Source organism: Aulonocara stuartgranti, assembly GCF_965226115.1.
Source record: "Aulonocara stuartgranti genome assembly, chromosome: 11".
In the NCBI taxonomy this organism is placed as follows: Eukaryota; Metazoa; Chordata; class Actinopteri; order Cichliformes; family Cichlidae; genus Aulonocara; species Aulonocara stuartgranti.
The window spans coordinates 35,997,225-36,017,855 of NC_138947.1; the positions used below are offsets into that span (position 1 = coordinate 35,997,225).

The 20,631-nt window shown below is 43.7% G+C and overlaps 1 protein-coding gene and 1 long non-coding RNA gene across 12 annotated transcripts in view; one reads left to right on the top strand and one right to left on the bottom strand.

The window, feature by feature from the left end:
- The window catches only part of tsnare1 (T-SNARE Domain Containing 1), a 292,734-nt gene that overhangs the window by 26,859 nt on the left and 245,244 nt on the right, over positions 1–20,631 (top strand). The gene's annotated exons all lie outside the window — the stretch shown is intronic.
- Positions 3,927–9,793, bottom strand: LOC309716933. Its single transcript, XR_014279580.1, has 4 exons — positions 5,994–9,793; positions 5,409–5,466; positions 5,203–5,286; positions 3,927–5,109 (listed from the first exon to the last, which is right to left on the bottom strand). It is a non-coding gene; the product is annotated as an uncharacterized lncRNA (long non-coding RNA).

A 20,631-nucleotide genomic window follows, 5' to 3' on the forward strand; every position in this document is an offset into this window, starting at 1 on the left:
CTCTTAGAGACCAGTAGATCAATTATACTCTACAGGTGTTGAATTTATGATGGCAGAGAGCTTCTTTCTTAATGACCGTGCTTTAATTTTTGGAAGGTTGCCGGTTCGATCCCCAGCTCTGTCTGTCTTGGTCGTTGTGTCCTTGGGCAAGACACTTCACCTACCGCCTGCTGGTGTTGGCCAGAGGGGCCGATGGCGCGATATGGCAGCCTGGCTTCTGTCAGTCTGCCCCAGGGCAGCTGTAGCTACAACTGTAGCTGCCTCCATCAGTGTGTGAATGTGAGAGTGAATGAATAGTGGAATTGTAAAGCGCTTTGGGTGCCTAGAAAAGCGCTATATAAATGCAATCCATTATTATTATTTGATCTTCATTTTTGTTCTTTAAGGCTTTTTTTAGATTTCAAATAGACTGTTAACTATAAGGCTAAAATGACAGGTTCAGGTGTTTCTATACAATTATTTTAATAACTTTTATCTTTAAACTGACGTAAATGTTTGATCGTGCAGTAGATCATGAGAAACGTTGTAGAACATTTGACTTGTTTGAAGCAGCAATGCCATGACTTTCTTTATTCCTGTTATATTTTGGTGATGGAGGATGGCGCCACTTCCTGACCATAGACCTCTTCTTGTTAAATTGGAGTTCTTCCTTGTTTTTTTCACCAAGTTGAGCTCATCAGATAATTTGCATTTCCTTTCTACCTTACAATATAAAGTGCCTTCAGACAACTGTTGTTGTGAATTATACTATTGCCACATGCTTGATTAAAACTGAATTGGAATTGTGCTTTACTTACTTTCACCTCTCCAAAATGTAACACAAATGTAAACAACTTCCCATAAAGCTGGAACTGAGTACTATTTTTTTAATGTCTCCAATCCATCCAGGGTCACTGGGCCATCAGATCGGTCAATATTCTTTATACTTTTAAGGCTGAATTATTGCTTTAAACTGAAACTGACTGGAATTGATTCTGTCACACACAACAGAACAATCTGTCTCCTGTTTGTTGTGCTTCGAGGCTTCAGGATATTAACTTTACCTTGAGCCAAAGTAAACTGCAGTATTGATATGTTATGCTCTCTTAAACAAAACAAACAAAAAAGAAGCCAAACCATTTCTTATTTTCTTATTGACTAGCTATAGTACAAAACATGTGGGGACTACTTTTTGGCAGTGATGCAACACTTCTTTAAAGCTTGCAGCTGAGACATCTCAGTCACTGTAAAGCTGAAGCCACCTTGCTTGGCATGATCTCTGTTGAAGGTGTCTCTGTCAGCTTATTAGCTTCCAGACAGAGTGGCCGTCTCCATGGTTCCCAAACCCAATTAAAGAGGTTGTTTCAATTAGAAAGCAGAGAGAGCTCGGGTGTGATGGATACGAATGGCGAAGGCCGTGGCCTTACCCAGCAGGCAAGCAACTCCCTCTTGTCCCTGAGCTGCCAGAGTACTGTACTTTTGTACCTTAATTCAATGTGTATAGACACCAGTCATCTAAACAGTGTTTCATTAAGCCCACATGCTGGAATTTCTGCCAAATTAACTTTCTAGGGATACAGCATGTGTAAATTAAAACCACTGAAGTAGTTTATGGGTATATGATAACGGTGTTTAGTATTAACACTTCTTAACGTGTGGACTGAAATCCCTTTTCTTACACAGTGTTACCTATTACACCAGACTGCTTCTTCTATTGTTTGCCTTCCTGAGGCCAAAGCTGTGATAGAGAACAAACACAGATAACACATCTTTTGAAACTTCCCCTCTAATGGTTTACTTGATCCCTACAAATCCACACATGCTATTGAAGTGGAAAAGAAAACACCATCATAGATCACCAGATCTTGTTTCTGTGATGACATGATGTGTTCTGGGGGGTGAGGAAGATAGTGTCAGCCTGCTAACTGCTCCACTTTATTACTGTAGGATGCCATTAGCCAGTTTGCTTCAGTGCAGCAGTGGTGTCATAATTTGTAATCAGTAGAAAACATACTGATGTGCTCCGGCATAAGTGCTGACGGAACATTGGTGGTGTATTTTAACTAGCAGTATGTTTGTTTAATGACAACTGTTACTGACAGCAGTCATGAAGTTGTAAAAATCTGGGCTTTTGATAAGGAAGCCTTGTTGTTTCATGTCCATCCAGAGGTTTTGGTCAAGTGTTTTCTCATCCAAACCACTTTAGACTAGACTTGGGAATGAAGCTTCATCATATTGCAAAATTCCTCATGAAAGAAAGACACTGTTATATAGAGGCATGTTTAATGTTTGTAATTTTTTTAACTACTATTACTAATACAGTTACATCAAAAATCCCATCTTGTGTAACTGTTAGCATTGCTGTATTACTGCATTCCTGCATTCTCACTTTTGTAATCTGTAAACTTTAAAACAAGAACACACAGGTTATATACAGCTATACACCTAGTTTATTATTATTATTATTATTATTATTATTATTATTATTATTATTATTTAAAAATAAAAGTTATGCCAACGTCAGACACGCAACTTTGTGTTCTCTTTCTTTTTGGTTTTTTTTTACCTGTCCTGTTCGTCACTGTAGCAATCAGAATTATTGTACGAAAGCCAAGAGAAATGCGGATTTATTAGAGTGGATTATTACAGCTTTGCCATATTGTTCTTTATTATTATTTATTTATTTATTTATTTTTAACTTTTAAGTTATTACAAATGGAACGGATATAACTTGGAAAGGGAAAGATGTAGACAAGAGAAGGTCAAGAATAGGAAAGGGAAAGAAAAACCGAAGTTAGCTCACTCCTGGTGCCTCAGGAGGCCGCCAGGAGTGAGCCAGTACACACCTGAGCGTCCAGCCCCGGACACCGAGAACTACCAATGAACCGATGGTTGAGGGCATCAGCCAGTGGCAGGGAGTGTGGTGGGGGGAGATGTTCCCAGAGAGGTGGAGTCTAATAATAATGGATTGGATTTATATAGCGCTTTTCAAGGCACCCACAGCGCTTTACAATGCCACTATTCATTCACTCTCACATTCACACACTGGTGGAGGCAAGCTACGGTTGTAGCCACAGCTGCCCTGGGGCAGACTGACAGAAGCGAGGCTGCCATATCGCGCCATCGGCCCCTCTGGCCAACACCAGTAGGCAAGTAGGGTAAAGTGTCTTGCCCAAGGACACAACGACCAGGGATCGAACCGGCGACCTTCCGGTTACAGATACGCTTCCCAACCCCCTGAGCCACGGTCGCCCCGTTTAGGTTGTGAGAGCGTCTGTGTTGAATGTATAAGTTCACTCTGACACCTCTGTCTTTCTAAATGGAGGCACAGTGACTGTGTATGTATATGTAAGTGTGTAAAAACTGCAAACAGTAAGATTAACAGCAACAGTATTTTGTCAATATCCGCTACTGTAGAAATTCATCTCATCCGGAGTGTGTTGTAACAGAGACAGTTTATTCACAAAAATCTTCACCAAGTGTATTTACAGGCAGTGCGAGGACAGTGCTATATACAAGATGTGCGAGGACGGGTTCCAGGGCTCCAGGGAAAACAAGGGGATCACACACACGCTCACGCCAACCTCTCTCCGCTAGTGACCAGCCACCTCTTACACGCTCCACACGGGGAAACACGGGGACGAGTCCGGGGAATCTAGAACAGAGAGACAAATGTTACTTTCTGAGGCGGAAGTGTGGGGAACTAGGGCTCGACGTGTACTGACAGGAGTCTTCACAACAATCCAACGTTGAACAGCTGATCTCCTCCTTCTGATATACCAGCTGGTCTGATGAGGCCCAGGTGTGCATGATCCGGGAGGGCGTGGGCCGAGGGCGTGAACCCGCCATGAGTTCCGCCCCGGCAAAACAGGGGAGGGGGAGAGAGATTGCTGATCAGTGCCTTGCTGACCCCGCAGGTCGTGACATTATATGAGTGGACCTGTATAGAAGACATCGGAGGAATACAAATACAACAGAATACAACAGAATACAAAAAGTTCACAAGAAAGAATAAAAACAAACAAAAAGCTAGGCACTAGCGTCATCTATGGAAAAACATAAAAAACAAAGGAACAAGAAAAACAGGGCTGCAACACAGGAAATCAGTAGACGATACCAGACTACTTAACCCTCTGGGTTCGACGGACGCACCGGTGCATCAAAATAGCATGACCAATTTAAGACGACACAGCAAAGCAACAAGATGCAGCAACCCAGAGTCTCCATTTGAACTTGGGTCAAAAGTGGGGACTTCAAACTATATACCAGTGTTTAAATTGTGTAGATAGGCAAAGTAAAACCAGAGTTATGATTAAAAAAATCACACAATGTTATTTTTGCAATAAAACTTTGGTAAAACTACTGGTACAGCGGGAAGAAACAGTAAAAACTCTGTTTTCTAAGGACAGCGCTAGCAAAGACTCTCTGCTTGTGAGCAAAAGAAAAAAGAAAAAACACCCCTTCCCAATTGGTGTTAAAGTGTACCATGTCGACCAATCAAAAATGATATGGCAACATGTGGCATTTGGTTTTATTTAGGAAGAGGAAGAAGTTTTAGGAGTGATGCTGGCGAGAGAGCGAGAGAGCGACAGAAAGAGAGATGGCGAGTTTTGAGATGTTTAAAGGTGAACTATAGAGGTAAAATCAAAAGTAGTCAAAAACGCCAAGTATACCCTGGACCCCAGAGGGTTAAAGGAGCACAGGACTATATATACACAAGTGTGGGATTATTTGTGACACGCAGGAGGGAGCGGAACACGGCTGAAGTGAGTCAGGGTAAAGACAATTACACAAAAATTTTCAATTTTTTTAGGTGCAAACTTATCATGTTATGTATACACACATTCCAAAAGTTGATTCTGTTCATCTGGACATGAGGTCAGTTCCTTAATCATCATCCACTGGAGCATAAACTGGGTGTCATCAGGACGCTACAACACAGCGCGAACACCATCCCCACAGACACAGCGGCCAGGGAAGCAGAAGAACATCACATCAAGAAGTCCCTGAGTAAATGTGGTTATCCCAGCTCGACTTTTGTCAAAACTGGGAAGGCGCCAAAAGAAAGCTCCAGCCGATCCAGGAGAGAAGGACAACCGCTGCCTAATCGAAAACCTGTAGTGACTGAGACTGAAGAAGACACTTGGATGAGTGACGAAACGTTAGCCCCACTGAAAATGCTACGTCCAGATGAACATAATCAGCTTTTGGAGATTTACTTACCTGGATGATTGAGCGTCCATCAAGACGTATACACACACTGACATCAACTTGACATCAAGTGATGACGAGCTGGTCCTGATGTCACTAAATGAGAAAAAGAAGGAACAGAGATTCTGGGTTCATCTAGTTCTCATGAGCAGGCAGCAGCAGTGGGAATTTCACGGTTTTATCCAGGAGTTGAAGCTGTGTCACAACTGCTTTCGTACATATTTCATGACGTCAGTGGGCCAGTTTGAACTCTTGTTGGCAGAATTAGGACCACATCTGAGGAGGCAGAAAAAACATTTCAGAGAGTTGATTGACCTAGAGCAGTGTGTAGCAGTATGTCTGAGGTAGAATAGGATTATATTACCATTTGTATATTCCTCACTGGTATATGTTTTGAACTTTGAGCACACTTATTGAAAATATAGTGATCTGATTAGTCAGATCCATTTATTTGCATCTGAAAAAATAAAAAATAAAAATCCATAGATTTTTCCAGTGAAATTACGCGGATAGCACGAACAATCACTTTAAGAATAGATGAGAATGAACAAATTTTGTCTGTGTAAAAGCCTTAAGACAGATACTACATGAATATTCAGTCTACTCCAAGGATATACAGACTAACACTGAACAAGATGTCAGATAAAAGGGAGCACAGAAGAACACTGAGACTGAAAGAGGAGCCAGAGGAAGGAACATATAAGGGATAAACTGAGGGACCTAAACACTGAAAAAATTAAAAAAGCAAATAAAGTCACAAAATCGATAATGGAATCATTAAATTCATATCAACTCCTACTTACATGCTATTACGATGGCTAGGGATGGGTACCGGTATCGTTCTGACATAAACGGTAGTAACCAGACCGAAAAGCAGCGCACATTTCGGTGCTTTATTTCGGTGCTTTTTTTTCCTGAGCTGTGATACACTTTAGATTCTAGCCAATCATTTTACGTTTCCGAGGATAGTAGGCGGGCCCAGGTACGTACGTTTTTTAGAGCAGAGCTACAGATTAAAAATGCCCAAGGCGAAGCGGTCAAAAGTCTGGCTGTACTTCACAGCAAAAGATGCAAACTCAGCCGCCTGCAACAAGTGCTTTAAGCTGATACTGTGATACTGTCAAAGGAGGTAACACCTCAAATCCGATGAAACACCTGGCGACGCATAGCGTTTTTTTTAAAAGCCGAGAAATGCACCGTATTTGATAGCTTGCTGCGAGACCTCACACCGAGCACATCTACTGCGGGTGGGTTGCCTGTTATCGGACCCGGAGTTAGCAACATCCCCCAAAAACACGAAGAGGAGAGTCCTGGCCCCTAGCCCTGCCAGTGTAGCAGAAATGATGAGGATGATGATGCAGCAGCAGCCGTTCTTCTCTGTAGCTTAATGTTGTTCGTGTGTAATTAACGTTGAGTAGGCTAACCACGTTATTAAATTAATGCATGTAAGGTGAACTAGCAAACACCGTCGTAGTTACATGCGGCTGTCTTCTTGTTTGATGGCAGATACTCCCTTCACCCTGGCCAAAAAGGCTAAAATGACCAAAGAAAAAGTGGAAAACAGGTAAACATGAGAGGTTTTTGGACAAAGTTTGTGTTTTTTCCATTGTTTAAGCACTGCTTCCAGCCAAGAGTGATGCCATAAATCCCCTATAGCTGCAGAAAAGGCTAACATTGTTATCTTTTTACAAAAAAACAGCTGAACATGAGAGGTTTTTGGACCAATTTTGTGTTCTCCATTCTTTAAGCACCGGTTTGAGCACCGTTTAAGCACCGGCACCGTTTCAAAAGTACCGGTTTGGTACTGGTATCGGATAAAACCTAAACGATACCCATCCCTAACGATGGCAAAGTAGCTTAGGATATTTAGGAATTTACGTTTTCACTAGTCAAGCATTTTCAATAACTTCCTAGTCAGTGTTGAGCAGTGGTTGATGTTTTTAAGGCTAAATTTAAAATGAAAGGCATTGTGTCAGGCAGGATGCCTTGTGGTATGATGGAACTCAACCTCCCTATAAATTTATAGCATTGGTGCCAATAAAAAGTTATTTATTTTGCTAATGATATTTTGTGTATCTCTGAATGGATGCACACTTGTTTTTCTTTTTTATATCTGAAGGAAAGGTTCTCAGGCAAGCTGGACATCCTTCTACATGCCTATGTCTATTAGTCTATTCCCTCAAAGAGCAAAGCCATTTGAAACCAGTTGTATGTTGTTTTACAAATGATCAAGTTCTCAGTATACTGTTGAGTATCTCAGAGTGAAGAATTTTGTTTCTTGATTTGTTTCTTGTTTCTTGTCACTTACTGTATATCTAAAACCAGAGCTTCTACATCATTTGTGTCAGGTAATAGTTACTGTTTGCTGATGGGAAGCCAGTCAGGAATCACATACAATACTCTGTTGCACCAGTTACTAGTGCATTAAGAAACAATAGATCTGTTGGTTCACAGTTCTTCTCCATTCCCTTGTTTACTGTGCCTTGTCTTTATCTTCTTTCCATACTTCGATTTTTAAAAGACTGCACTGAAAACTGAGGGTGTAGCGATATGCGATCATGCACGTGATTAAGCTGCCAATTACTGAAGACGCTGCAGTTTGTAGGTTCATAATGGTTGCTATAAATGGTCACTGCAGTATGTAATGGCTGCGTGCAGAATGCTGCTCTGACCCTGCTGACTGACCATACCAATGCAATAGGGTACATTTTCTCTTCTTATTTTATGTTGTTTTCATAAAGGGGCCCAGAGAGCAACACACCAAAATGCATTAGTCCATCCTTAGGAAATAGACAGTGCTTAGTATATAAGCTGGCAATGGCTCGTCAACAGGAGGAATAAACACTACTGGCAGACATGGACATCTGCTATATTGGACAATTCTGCAAAATTCATCCTCATGGTAACTTTAAATATAACATAAAGATTTTGATATAGATACAGATTTTGATTATGACATTAACTCTCCCTGTCTTAAATTCAGAAGTGCAAAATTGACTATACGGAATAAGGTTGGGAAATATAGGCAAACACACTTATTTCAGGCTAATTGTCTTAGCTACTTTACTTTTTGTTGTTTTTACTTGTAAAAGAGACACATTTCTTGACAGTCTATGCACATTTATTGAGCTGTATTGCACATACTTAGTTTGGGTTTACTTGGTTGCTGGATGAAGGTTTATATGAAAACCTTAGTGCACTACTATGTGTACTGCAACACATTTTTTTGTCATTACATTGAGCCATTGCTTGTGGTATAATATCCTTCCATGGACTTTCTAAGGCATCGTGGAGCTATTTCAAATATTAGTAACAATATGCTTTATCATTTTTTGTTTACTATAAGGATAACTTTTGCTTGTACTACAAAAAGTTCCACATACCAAGAACATCTTTTCTATATATGGCTGGATTTACATACTTATCAATTATAAGTTAACCAAGGCTTTACGAATCCTTTATGTTTACATAAAAGTCGCAGTGTTTGCAGCATTTGGCCAGTTAGAAAACGGGATGATAATAAATTAAACCTTCTTTCTCAAGCAGAAGGCATCACATTTTCCCAAAAGTGAAGACAAAATATCTGAATCACACTCATTTCATTTGAGAGCTACAAGTTATGTGAAGCATGAACATTAGTAGGGGGAAAAGAAAATAATAATAATAATGCATCTTCACTCAGTGAAGCAGGTGCCACTAAGCAGGTGCACCTGGGAGCAGTGTGTAGGGAGGGTACCTTACTCAGGGGTACCTCAGGGTAGCCGTTCGGTGGATTCGAACCCCCGACCTTCCGATCACATGGTGAGCAGTCTACCTACTGAGCTATCTCTGCCCAAAAAAAAAAAAGATCTATGAAAAAAAACTGCAGTTCAACTAATGGCCACTCAAGTCTTGCACCAAAGCTTGTTTACAGCTTTGTGTAAAACTGTTTCGGTCTCATTTTTCCAACAACTAAAAGAATATTAAATCTTAAAGTTAATAATGTTGGGTGTAACATGCAACAAAGTGATGTGTCACTGCCGTCACATTACATTTTTTGGTGAGGTAAAGTATATTGCTGTACAGAATTCGATAATCACATTACGCTTACATGTACATCATTACTTGTGCTACAAAGGTTCTTTAAGAAAAAAGAAAGAGAAATGAAAATTTCAGTTTGCATGCAGCTAGGAGGAACGTGGTTGAGCGCTCTCCTTTCAAGAAGTGGGCATATGGATGTTACTTTTTTTTTTTACTGCATGAAAGAACAAGAGTTTGATGGTAAAGGACAGAAACAACTCGATTATACTGCTAATCATCAGCCTATTTGGAAGCATCTGTACAGACAGCATGTTAACACAAAGCTAGCAAAGAACCAAGAGTGAGTATGTGTCTAAGCCCAGCAGTCCAGAGCTTCAACATGTAAGAAAGGCAATGATGAGAAATCAGGTTTGCCGCACTGTAGTCTCCATTTCTACCCAGGGCTGGGCAATATCTAATATTACGATGTTTTTTGGCTATGTCACGATACACAATATATATCGCGTTATGTTTAAATAACCTCCACAAACAAGGGTTATTTTCAACCATATAGTGCCTAAAATTGCACTGGCATACTCATTCAAATCAACTATTCAATATTTTTTTCTACTTTGAATATAAAACATCTGAATGAATTGAAATGCTTTCTTTTAACAATTTTTTTAACCATCAATTGCACAGTTTTTTCACAAATGACAATGTGACCGTTCGTGACTTTCTGTGGTCAACACTAGACCTTTAACAAACAATGAAATATAATGACTAAAAAGACATCACACAAGAATTCACAAGACAAAAAAAAAAACTACAAATTGAGCTACTGCTACCTTTTGCGTCAATAGTTTTATGGCATATTTTGCAAATTACCGCATTTTCTTCTACATCCTCCTTGTGTAATCCAAGCCTGGGAGGCAAAGCCTTAAACTTTATGGCCCGTCTTCTGTGGAACCAGCAAGGGTTGCTTGATTGTTTGGGTTTGGGTTTCTCTCTATTAGCATCTTTACCTTACAATATAGCTCCTTGAGTAGGGATGGGTATCGTTTAGGTTTTATCCGATACCAGTACCAAACCGGTACTTTTGAAACGGTGCCGATGCTTAACCGGTGCTGGAACCGGTGCTTAAAGAATGGAGAACACACACTTTGTCCAAAAACCTCTCGTGTTCAGCTGTTTTTGTGTAAAAAGATAACAATGTTAGCCTTTTCTGCAGCTATAGGGCATATATGGTATCACTCTTGGCTGGAAGCCGTGCTTAAACAATTGAAAAAACACAAACTTTGTCCAAAAACCTTTCATGTTTAGCTGTTTTCCACTTTTTCTTTGGTCATTTTAGCCTTTTTGGCCAGGGTGAAGGGAGTATCTGCCATCAAACAAGAAGACAGCCGCATGTAACTACGACGGTGTTTGCTAGTTCACCTTACGTGCATTAATGTAATAACGCGGTTCGCCTACTCAACGTTAATTACACACGGACAACATTAAGCTACTCACGCAGAGAAGAACGGCTGCTGCTGCATCATCATCCGTCATCATTTCTGCTACACTGGCAGGGCTAGGGGCAAGGACTCTTCTCTTCGTGTTTTGGGGGATTTTGCTAACTCCGGGTCTGATAACAGGCACCACACCCGCAGTAGATGTGCTCGGTGTGAGGTCTCGCAGCAAGCTATCAAATACGGTGCATTTCTCGGCTTTTAACACTCGCCAGGTGTTTCATCAGATTCGAGGAGTTACCTCCTTTGCACAGTATCACAGTATCACCTTAAAGCACTTGTTGCAGGCTGCTGAGTTTGCATCTTTTGCTGTGAAGTACAGCCAGACTTTTGACCGCTTCGCCTTGGGCATTTTTAATCTGTAGCTCTGCTCTAAAAAACGTACGTACCTGGGCCCGCCTACTATCCTGGGAAACGTAAAATGATTGGCTAGAATCCAAAGTGTATGACATCTCTGTTAGGATGCCTGGGTCGTTGACCCAGGGTTTTTGAGTTTATTATATTATTTATACTTTCTAGTCTTTGGCTTCTTTGAGTTCTGTCTTATGGTTTATGTCTCTGTCTTCTTTAGTTGCTCTGTCTCCCCTATCACCTGTATCCCCTTGTCTAGTTCGCGTCTCTGTGTATCCTTAGTTCCTAATTCCCCGTGTTCAGTCAGTGTTTGTCTGCCCTGGTCCCACATCTCTGTTCCCTTTGTTATAGTGCCTGCCTGTGAGTCTGTGTTATGTTTCCTGTTTTACTTTGAAAGTCCATGTCTGATGTTAATGTGTCTGGTTTTGCTTCCTCTTGTCTCATTAGGCCTGATTTGCCCCAGCTGTGTTTCCCTCCTGTTACCCATTCCCTGATTGCTCCCTCTGTGTATTTAAGCCCTGTGTTTCTCTGTGTCTGTGTTGCGATCTACTGTTTACTTTGCTGTGTGTTTTGTCAAGCTGCTGGTGTTAGTTTATTTTTTTGAGTTTTTCCAGTTATGTTATGTTTGCGTTCAGCATTAAAGCTGTTTTGGTTTAAGTTCTGTCTCCGGAGTCTGCACCTTGGGTCCTATTCCTGCCTGCACACAGCCACACCTAACAGAAGATCGCGACCAGAACATGGACCCTGCAGACTCCTTTTTCTCAGAGTTCAACGGCGAGATGGAGCGGCTGGTGAGCCTGCTCGACCGCATCGCCCAGTCCCCGGATTTAAGGACCATGGCAGTGGGGCTGAGCGCGGTGGAGGCCATCATTCGGCATAATCCCCGGCTTAGCCAGTTTGCTAAGGACACTGAGTTGGGGAAAACCATAACTGCCTGGAGAGAGCAAGTCAGGGCTAGTGAGCTTGCTCTCTCCCTCACTTCATTTTCCCCACCGCTGCCGCAGGGCAACGCACACTCTGCCTCATCGCCACTGCAGGCTTCCTCCCCTTCCTCATGCCAGCCGGGACCTTGTTCGCCTGTCCGTTCGCCTGCCTTTTTTCTGGCGGCTGTGTGGTCGGAGGATGAGGAGGAGGTCTCCGTTTCTCCACCGGTTCCTGTTCCCTCGTCTAAAAGGAAGCGACGCCACCGTCGCTCCTCTCTTCGGTCATCCGTTCAGCCTCACGCCACGTCAGCTGGAGGGCCCGAGGAGCCCGTTCAGCCTCACGCCACGTCAGCTGGAGGGCCCGGGGAGCCCGTTCAGCCTCACGCCACGTCAGCTGGAGGGCCCGGGGAGCCCGTTCAGCCTCACGCCACGTCAGCTGGAGGGCCCGGGGAGCCCGTTCAGCCTCACGCCTCCGCTGGAGGGTCCGAGGGGCCCGTTCAGCCACCTGTCTCCGCTGGTGGGTCCGAGGAACCGCTTCAGCCACCTGTCTCCGCTGGAGGGTCCGAGGAATCGCTTCAGCCGTCTCTTCCTGCTGGAGGATCCGAGGGGCCAGTTCAGCCTCCTGTCTCTGCTGGAGGGTCCGAGGGGCCCGTTCAGCCTCTTGCCTCGTCAGCTGGGGGTCCGGGAGGACCCAGCCAGCACGTCCCAGTGTCTGCTCATGGTTCTGGCGAGGCCGTTCAGCCACCACCGGCTCCACCGCCTGGTCCGGCCTCCGAGTCTGCAGCTCCGCCTGGTCCTGCATCTGCGGCTCCGCCTGGTCCGGCCACCGAGTCTGCGGCTCCGCCTGGTCCGGCCTCCGAGTGTTCAGCTTCGTCTGCTCCTGAGGTCTCCATGCTGTCTGTTCCTGCACGTCCTGTCCGGCCTGCACGTCTTGTCCGGCCTGCACGTCCTGCACATCTTGTCCGGCATGCTCGTCCTGCACGTCCTGCACGTCCTGTCCGGCCGATGACTTGACGTCATTGCCGTCATGGACGGCCCCCTGAACTACGTCGCCGCCGGTGCCTCCCGCCCGGCCGGCCTCCTGACCTGCTCCGCCGCCGCCGGTGCCTCCCGCCCGGTCGGCCTCCTGACCTGCTCCGTCGCCGCCGGTGCCTTCCGCCCGGCCGGCCTCCTGATCTGTTTTCTGGGCTCTTGGACCATCAGCCTCCGGGCCGCCCCCCTGACCTGCCTGGGTTTGGACTGTTGTGCCGTCAGCCTCCGGGCCGGCTCCCTGAACTTTTTCGAGACTGTTGCCTGGGCCTCTGCGCCTTTCATGGGCTCTTTTGTTTGTTTGCTTTTGGACTATGCCTGGGCCTTAGTGCTGTTGTTTTGGACTTTGTTCCTGTGTTTTGTTATGTTGCTTTCTGGGCTCCATTGTTCGCGGGGTTTTTTTGTTTCTGGCTCCTTGTTTGGTTTTGTTTCGAGCCCTCCATCCTGTTTCCCCCGCCGCCCGCCCTGGTTGGGTTGTTTTTGTTTGTTTTGGGGGTTTTTTGGGGTTTTTTTTTTTGGTGTTTTGGTTTGGGCTGTCTGGAAGCCAGCCCTTAAGGGGGGGGTACTGTTAGGATGCCTGGGTCGTTGACCCAGGGTTTTTGAGTTTATTATATTATTTATACTTTCTAGTCTTTGGCTTCTTTGAGTTCTGTCTTATGGTTTATGTCTCTGTCTTCTCTAGTTGCTCTGTCTCCCCTATCACCTGTATCCCCTTGTCTAGTTCGCGTCTCTGTGTATCCTTAGTTCCTAATTCCCTGTGTTCAGTCAGTGTTTGTCTGCCCTGGTCCCACATCTCTGTTCCCTTTGTTATAGTGCCTGCCTGTGAGTCTGTGTTATGTTTCCTGTTTTACTTTGAAAGTCCATGTCTGATGTTAATGTGTCTGGGTTTGCTTCCTCTTGTCTCGTTAGGCCTGATTTGCCCCAGCTGTGTTTCCCTCCTGTTACCCATTCCCTGATTGCTCCCTCTGTGTATTTAAGCCCTGTGTTTCTCTGTGTCGCGATCTACCGTTTACTTTGCTGTGTGTTTTGTCAAGCTGCTGGTGTTAGTTTATTTTTTTGAGTTTTTCCAGTTATGTTATGTTTGCGTTCAGCATTAAAGCTGTTTTGGTTTAAGTTCTGTCTCCGGAGTCTGCACCTTGGGTCCTATTCCTGCCTGCACACAGCCACACCTAACAATCTCAGGAAATAAAGCACCGAAATGTGCGCTGCTTTTCGGTCTGGTTACTACCGTTTATGTCAGAACCGGTGCCATCATGGCACCGGATACCAGTACCCATCCCTATCCTTGAGGCAGCTGTTGTTGTGATTTGATGCCAGATAAATGAAACTAAATTGAATTGAACTGTTCCGCTCCTGAAGAACATTCAATTTGAGTTCATTACCCGTCTGTGTTTTCATAATCGTTTAATTTTCCTGAAAAGTGTTTTATAAATATATTATTTGGTCTTTTACACCACTTTTAGACAGCCTATATTTGGTTGTACTTTTGTATTTGCATTTTGCTGTTTAGCTATGTTGTCTGAACTTGCAGCACTTTCTGTGTTTGGTTGTCGTTTATCACTCTGCAGGGTTGTTTTTTTTTTTTTTTTTGTTTTTTTTTTTTAAGATGCTGTGCATGTGTTGTCAGATTGATGAAGGTGTTTTCTTCATTTGCATGCAAATAAAGCATTTGCAGTCATGGCATGACTTTAAGAATGTGAGTGCTGAAATCAGGATTGTGCATTTATATGTTTCATAAATCTGACACAAGGGACATTTCTGCATTTGCACATAGTTACCGGTATTTGTCAGTGTCTTCTCTGTGTCAAGTATAACAGCATTTACAGTGTTTCCTGCAACATATTTTGCACTCAGTCTTAAACGCAGTGTATTAGCTTTGAGAATTATGGGTTCAGTGACTTTTTTTCTGGAGATTACATTGTCAAAGCAAACAAACCAGAGGCAGTATAAAATCCTGCCTCCTAGATTCTGCAGAGTACATGTGACGGTTCAGCTTGGATGGCAGGTGCCATTGCGAGGTAAGCTGGGGCAGAGTTTAGTTATGGAATAGAATGGGGTGATTTATCTCAATAATGACTCCTTTTTGGGTGACAAGGCAATTTCACTGCCCAGAGGTGTTTTTCCCCCTCTACCTTTCTCAGGCGGTGCTGATGGAATGGTCTGAGATCAGACGAGGGAGGAGGCTTTAGTAAACGCACATGAGCAATCTTTAAGTTTCCCTGTGTCAGCTAGAGAGGTGACAATAAAGAGAGGGGATGAAGCAGAGTCACTTTCTCACCAGAGAGAAACTGATTTTGAATTCTTCCTCCTTTTCTTCTCTGAAGAGGTTACTGTCAAATGCTGAACCTCAAAACACACTGCCTTTTGATTTTCATTCTTCCCTTTGATCCTGTTATACAAATCCACATGGCAGCATGTCTGTATCTCCAAGTATTCACATCAAAAAGCTTGCAAGAAAACCAGCAGCCACTTTGTTCTCTTCATGGTATCTGCAAAACTTCCTTTTACTTTAATCTCATATTAAAAGCCAGATATCATTTGTAGCCATGGGGCTTTGGAACTCTACAAAGTGCTGCATTTAAGCTATTTTAGGGCTTAATCTGGCATAGCTGTAGGATACTAGTGTGTGTGTGTGTGTGTGTGTGTGTTTCTGTATATTGATATACATGGATTTTTTTTTTGATTTTTTTTTTTTTGCCGTACAGTTCATGTATTTCAAATTCTGGACTGTACACTCAGAAAAAATAGAGGGGTTTAAACAAACTGACAGATCAGGCAAACAAATGACTTTTATTGTTCATAGCTATCAGTAAACCTGACAGATGAAATGGTAAGATAAATGTTTAAAAGTGTAGAGTTTGATGGATTATGCAGAATACACTAGAGGACACTTAAAGTTATTAGATTCTCCACATTGTTTAAAGATGTATTTCTTTGTTGTTGTTGTTTTTTCTAGTGAGAACACTAAATGTTAAATACAAGTAGAAATAAACCCTGAATTGTACATGTAATTTGTAAATGCTATTCTGAAAGGTCTAATCAGAACTAATCAGGCAGTATGTTTATAAAAAAGCTCAATCTTTGAGGTTATAAAGATAAAATTTACAAGTTACAACTAAATAAAACTGTATCTGAATTGCCTTCTATGAAAGCACTGTGTGAGCAAAACGATTCTAAAAGCCAGCAGCACACGAGGACTGCAAACTACCAAAATACAAAACATTATTTGGTCAGTCCTCATTCTCATTCAAAGGTCCTCAGATTTTGAACAGTTCACCATCTGCAATAAAAATGTTAATAGATCCTAGTTTTTAATTCCCAAGTGAAACAATGGCTGAAACAAAAACAAATCTGTGGACACTGATGTAAACCAGCCCTCTTTGCTGCGGCTGGATAACACGCTATTTGTCACGTTGGCAAAAGCAGGACCCAAACACAGGACTTCCTGAGTTGAACACCGTGTGTTTATTTACAGTGAAACAACAACAATGGCGCAAATAATCCACAGTGCATGCTCTCATCGTGTGCCCATTCCCAGCGCCCATGCCATGACTTCCCTGGTGAATATTCTGCTCCCTTCTGTGTCTGCGTACAGTGTCCAGCTTCCTCCACACATTTCTGCAGTCCTCCTATAAACAAAGGATGCTGCAGTAAGTACACTCCAAAACAACTGGCCGACAGAAACACTTTCACCTAACGACCTGGAGAACTGACTGCATTCCTCAACGATCCAACGAACTGAACCGGACACGCTTCAGTTGAGAGACATGAAAGATGTTATGGATCTTCATATTTCGTATTAAGGTCAACCGAGCAGTCACAGGATTAATCATAGTCGTAATGTCAAAAGGTCCAATAAAGTGAGGAGCAAGCTTTTTGGACTCGCTACGTAAAGGGACATTTTTAGTAGACAACCACACTTTCTGACCTTGTGTATATGGAGGAGGAACAGTCCTGTGACAGTCAGCCAGTTTTTTGTTTTGCTCACTGATCCTGAGGAAAGCTGCCTGGGTAGACCTCCACAGGTGTTGGCAGCGACGAAGGTGATGCTGGACCAAGGGAACTTCGTGCTCCCCTTCTGTGACGGACAGGAGTGGAGGGTGATACCCCAACAATGCTTCAGATGGTGACAGGCCAGTGGCAGAGTAGGTCATCAAGTTGTGGGAATAGTCTACCCATGCAAGTGGTGAACTTCGGTGAGACTGGTTAGACGAAGCCACGTGGCCTCCAACTCCTGGTTGGCCCTCTCTGCCTGACTCTTGGTTTGGGGATGAAACCCCTAGGAAAGTGTCATTTGGGCACCCAGTTCGGAACAAAACTCCCTCTAAACCCGAGAAGTAAAGTGAGGACCCCAATCAGACATAATATCTTGGGGAATGCCGTGCAGGCGAAAAACATGATTGGTTAACAGCTTTGCCGTCTCTAAGGCTGTGGGTAACTTGGGCAGTGCAATGAGGTGTGCAGCTTTAGAGAATTGATCTACAAGTATTACCTGAGGACAGAGGCAATCCAGTGATGAAGTCCAGTACAATGTGAGACCAGGGCAACCTTAGAATAGGAATCCAGCAGGAGCGGAGTTGGACACCTTGTACTGCACACAGGTGGAACAAGTAGAGACAAAGTCCTGGACGTCTGTGCCAATGACGGCCACCAAAACAAGCGTTGCATAAATGACACTGTGTGGTTCTTACCAGGACTGCATGAAAACTTAGCTGAATGGGCCCACTGAATTACCTTGCTGCGAACTGAAGAGGGTACATGTAGCCAATTCAGTGGATCAGTCCCAGGGTCTGGTTCCTCCCGCTTTGCATCCCTAATCAGTGACTCAATTTCCTACGTGAGGGATCCAGTGATGCAGACAGAGGGTAGGATAGCGTCATCCTTCTCAGAGGCCTCAACTGGAGAGGAGAATTGCCGGGAAAGCGCATCTGACTTCACATTCCATGAACTGGGTCTGTAAGTTCACCTCCAACAAATGGTTGAGAGAGGTCAGGCTGAACCAAAATAGGTGCGGAGGCGAATCTCTGTTTGAGTTGGTCAAAGGCTTGTTGCGCCGCTGGGAGAGGCCAAGTATGTCAAAGGCAGAACAATTAGACTTAAGTCTCAAATATAATGTCTGTAGAAATTGGCGAAGCCATTCCACAACGGCCGTAATCTTGGCCAGATCAGCCCAAAGCTGACCTTGCTCCACAATATACCCCAAAAAAGAGACAGACTGAACTTTAAACTCACATTCCTCTCCTTTGACGAACAGCTGGTTCTACAACAGGCGCTGCAGGACTTAGCGGATATGATTCTCATGTTCTGTGGTTAATGATATTCTTCAATACTTCTACAATACAAGTACTTGAAATGTCAGAGGTGAGTATTGAAGGCTCCCATTCGTCTCCCACCCTTATCTTGACCAAATGGTAAGCATTCCTTAGATCCAGCTTAGTGAACATAATGGTCCCCTGAAAAAGTTCAGGTGAATAGTGGGAAGCGAAGCACCAGGGAGCAGACAGTTCTCATGGCACCACAGGCTCCATCCAGCAATACATCCCTTTGACCAGTCTATCTGGGGACTGTGTGTGTTGTTTGTGTCAAACAGAAAGAAACTAATTTCACAACATGGTTACCTGATAAGAAAAGTTGAATGGCCTGAGTGTGATGGGTGATTTCTGTGAGCTTGGCACCATTTAATGCTAAAACAGGCAAGGGTTCAGAAAGCAGTATTAACAGATGGTTTCATTCCAACACCAAAAAACAACGCAGACATGGCAGGTCGACCAGCGAGGACTGGCGGACCATGACACATGCATCTCCTTTGCATAACCTTTGTACAAAATAATGGTTGCATTGTTTTATCATGTAACATTGTGCTCTCCTTGATTAAATGAAGTTAAATACCTAAAATACACTCAACAAAAATATAAACGCAACACCTTTGTTACTGCTCCCATTCCCCATGGGATGGACGTAGAGACCTAAAATTCATTCCAGATACACACTATAACCATCCCTCCCAAACAGTGGTCACAAATCAGTCCAAATGTGTGGTAGTGGGCACATCTGCCATATTGAGATAATCCATCCCACCTCACAGGTGTGCCACATCAGGATGCTGATCTGACATCATGAGTAGTGCACAGGTGTACCCCAGACTGCCCACAACAAAAGGCCACCCTGGAATGTGCAGTTTTGTCTCACAGCAAAATGCCACAGATGCCACAAGCAATGAGGGAGCGTGCAACTGGCATGCTGACAGCAGGAATGTCAACCAGATCTGTCGCCCGTGCATTGAATGTTCATTTCTCAACCATAAGCCGTCTCCACAGGCGTTTCAGAGAATATGGCAGCACATCCAACCGGCCTCACAACCGCAGACCTCGTGTAACCACACCAGCCCAGGACCTCCACATCCAGCAGGTTCACCTCCAAGATCGTCTGAGACCAGCCACCCAGACAGCTGCTGGAACAATTGGTTTGCACAACCAAACAATTTCTGCACAAACTGTCAGAAACCGTCTCAGGGACGCTCAACTGCATGCCCGTCGTCCTCATCGGGGTCTTGACCTGACTCCAGCTCGTCGCCGTAACAGACTTGTGTGGGCAAATGCTCACATCCGATGGCGTCTGGCACGTTGGAGAGGTGTGCGCTTCACGGATGAATCATGGTTCACATTGTTCAGGGCAGATGGCAGCTGAGAATGTCCCAGTTCTTGCATGGCCAGCATACTCACCGGACATGTCACCCATTGAGCATGTTCGGGATGTGCTTGACCGGCGTATACGACAGCGTGTACCAGTTCCCACGAATATCCAACAACCTCGCACAGCCATTGAAGTGGAGTGGACCAACATTCCACAGGCCACAATTGACAATCTGATAGACTCCATGCGACGATGTGTTGCACTGCATGAGGCAAATGGTGGTCACACCAGATACTGACCGGTTCTGGGTCCCCAGACCCCCAATAGCGCAAAAAACTGCACATTCCAGGGCAGTCTGAGGTACACCTGTGCACTACTCATGATGTCAGATCAGCATCCTGATGTGGCACACCTGTGAGGTGGGATGGATTATCTCAATATGGCAGATGTGCCCACTACCACACATTTGGACTGATTTGTGACCACTGTTTGGGAGGGATGGTTATATTGTGTATCTGGAATGAATTTTAGGTCTCTACGTCCATCCCATGGGGAATGGGAGCAGTAACAAAGGTGTTGCGTTTATATTTTTGTTGAGTGTATATTCGAAAGAACTAAATTTAGTCAGTTAAAGTGGACTTCTTCTGCCAATTATCAGGTATTATCAGTATTTGTGTTCTTTAACACTAAAGGAGGTTTACATTATTCACTTTTTAATGTCATTGTTATTGCTCTTATAGTGTGCCTTGGTCCAGCCCCTCAGTTCATTGTCTCCTACCTTAAAGGTAACTTTCTTCTGACTGTGCCCCTTGAACTATGTCTGACATCATACAGAGCCAGGGGCAGAAAACTGTCTGACACATAGTGTTTTGAGCAGTCTGGAGCCTGAATTTTTGACTCAGAGGGTTTACATGTACATAGTCAAACCTCCTTATTGAAACTTAGCAATATGTTAAATCAGAATATTTTGGAAAATGCCTAATTTTAAATGTCAG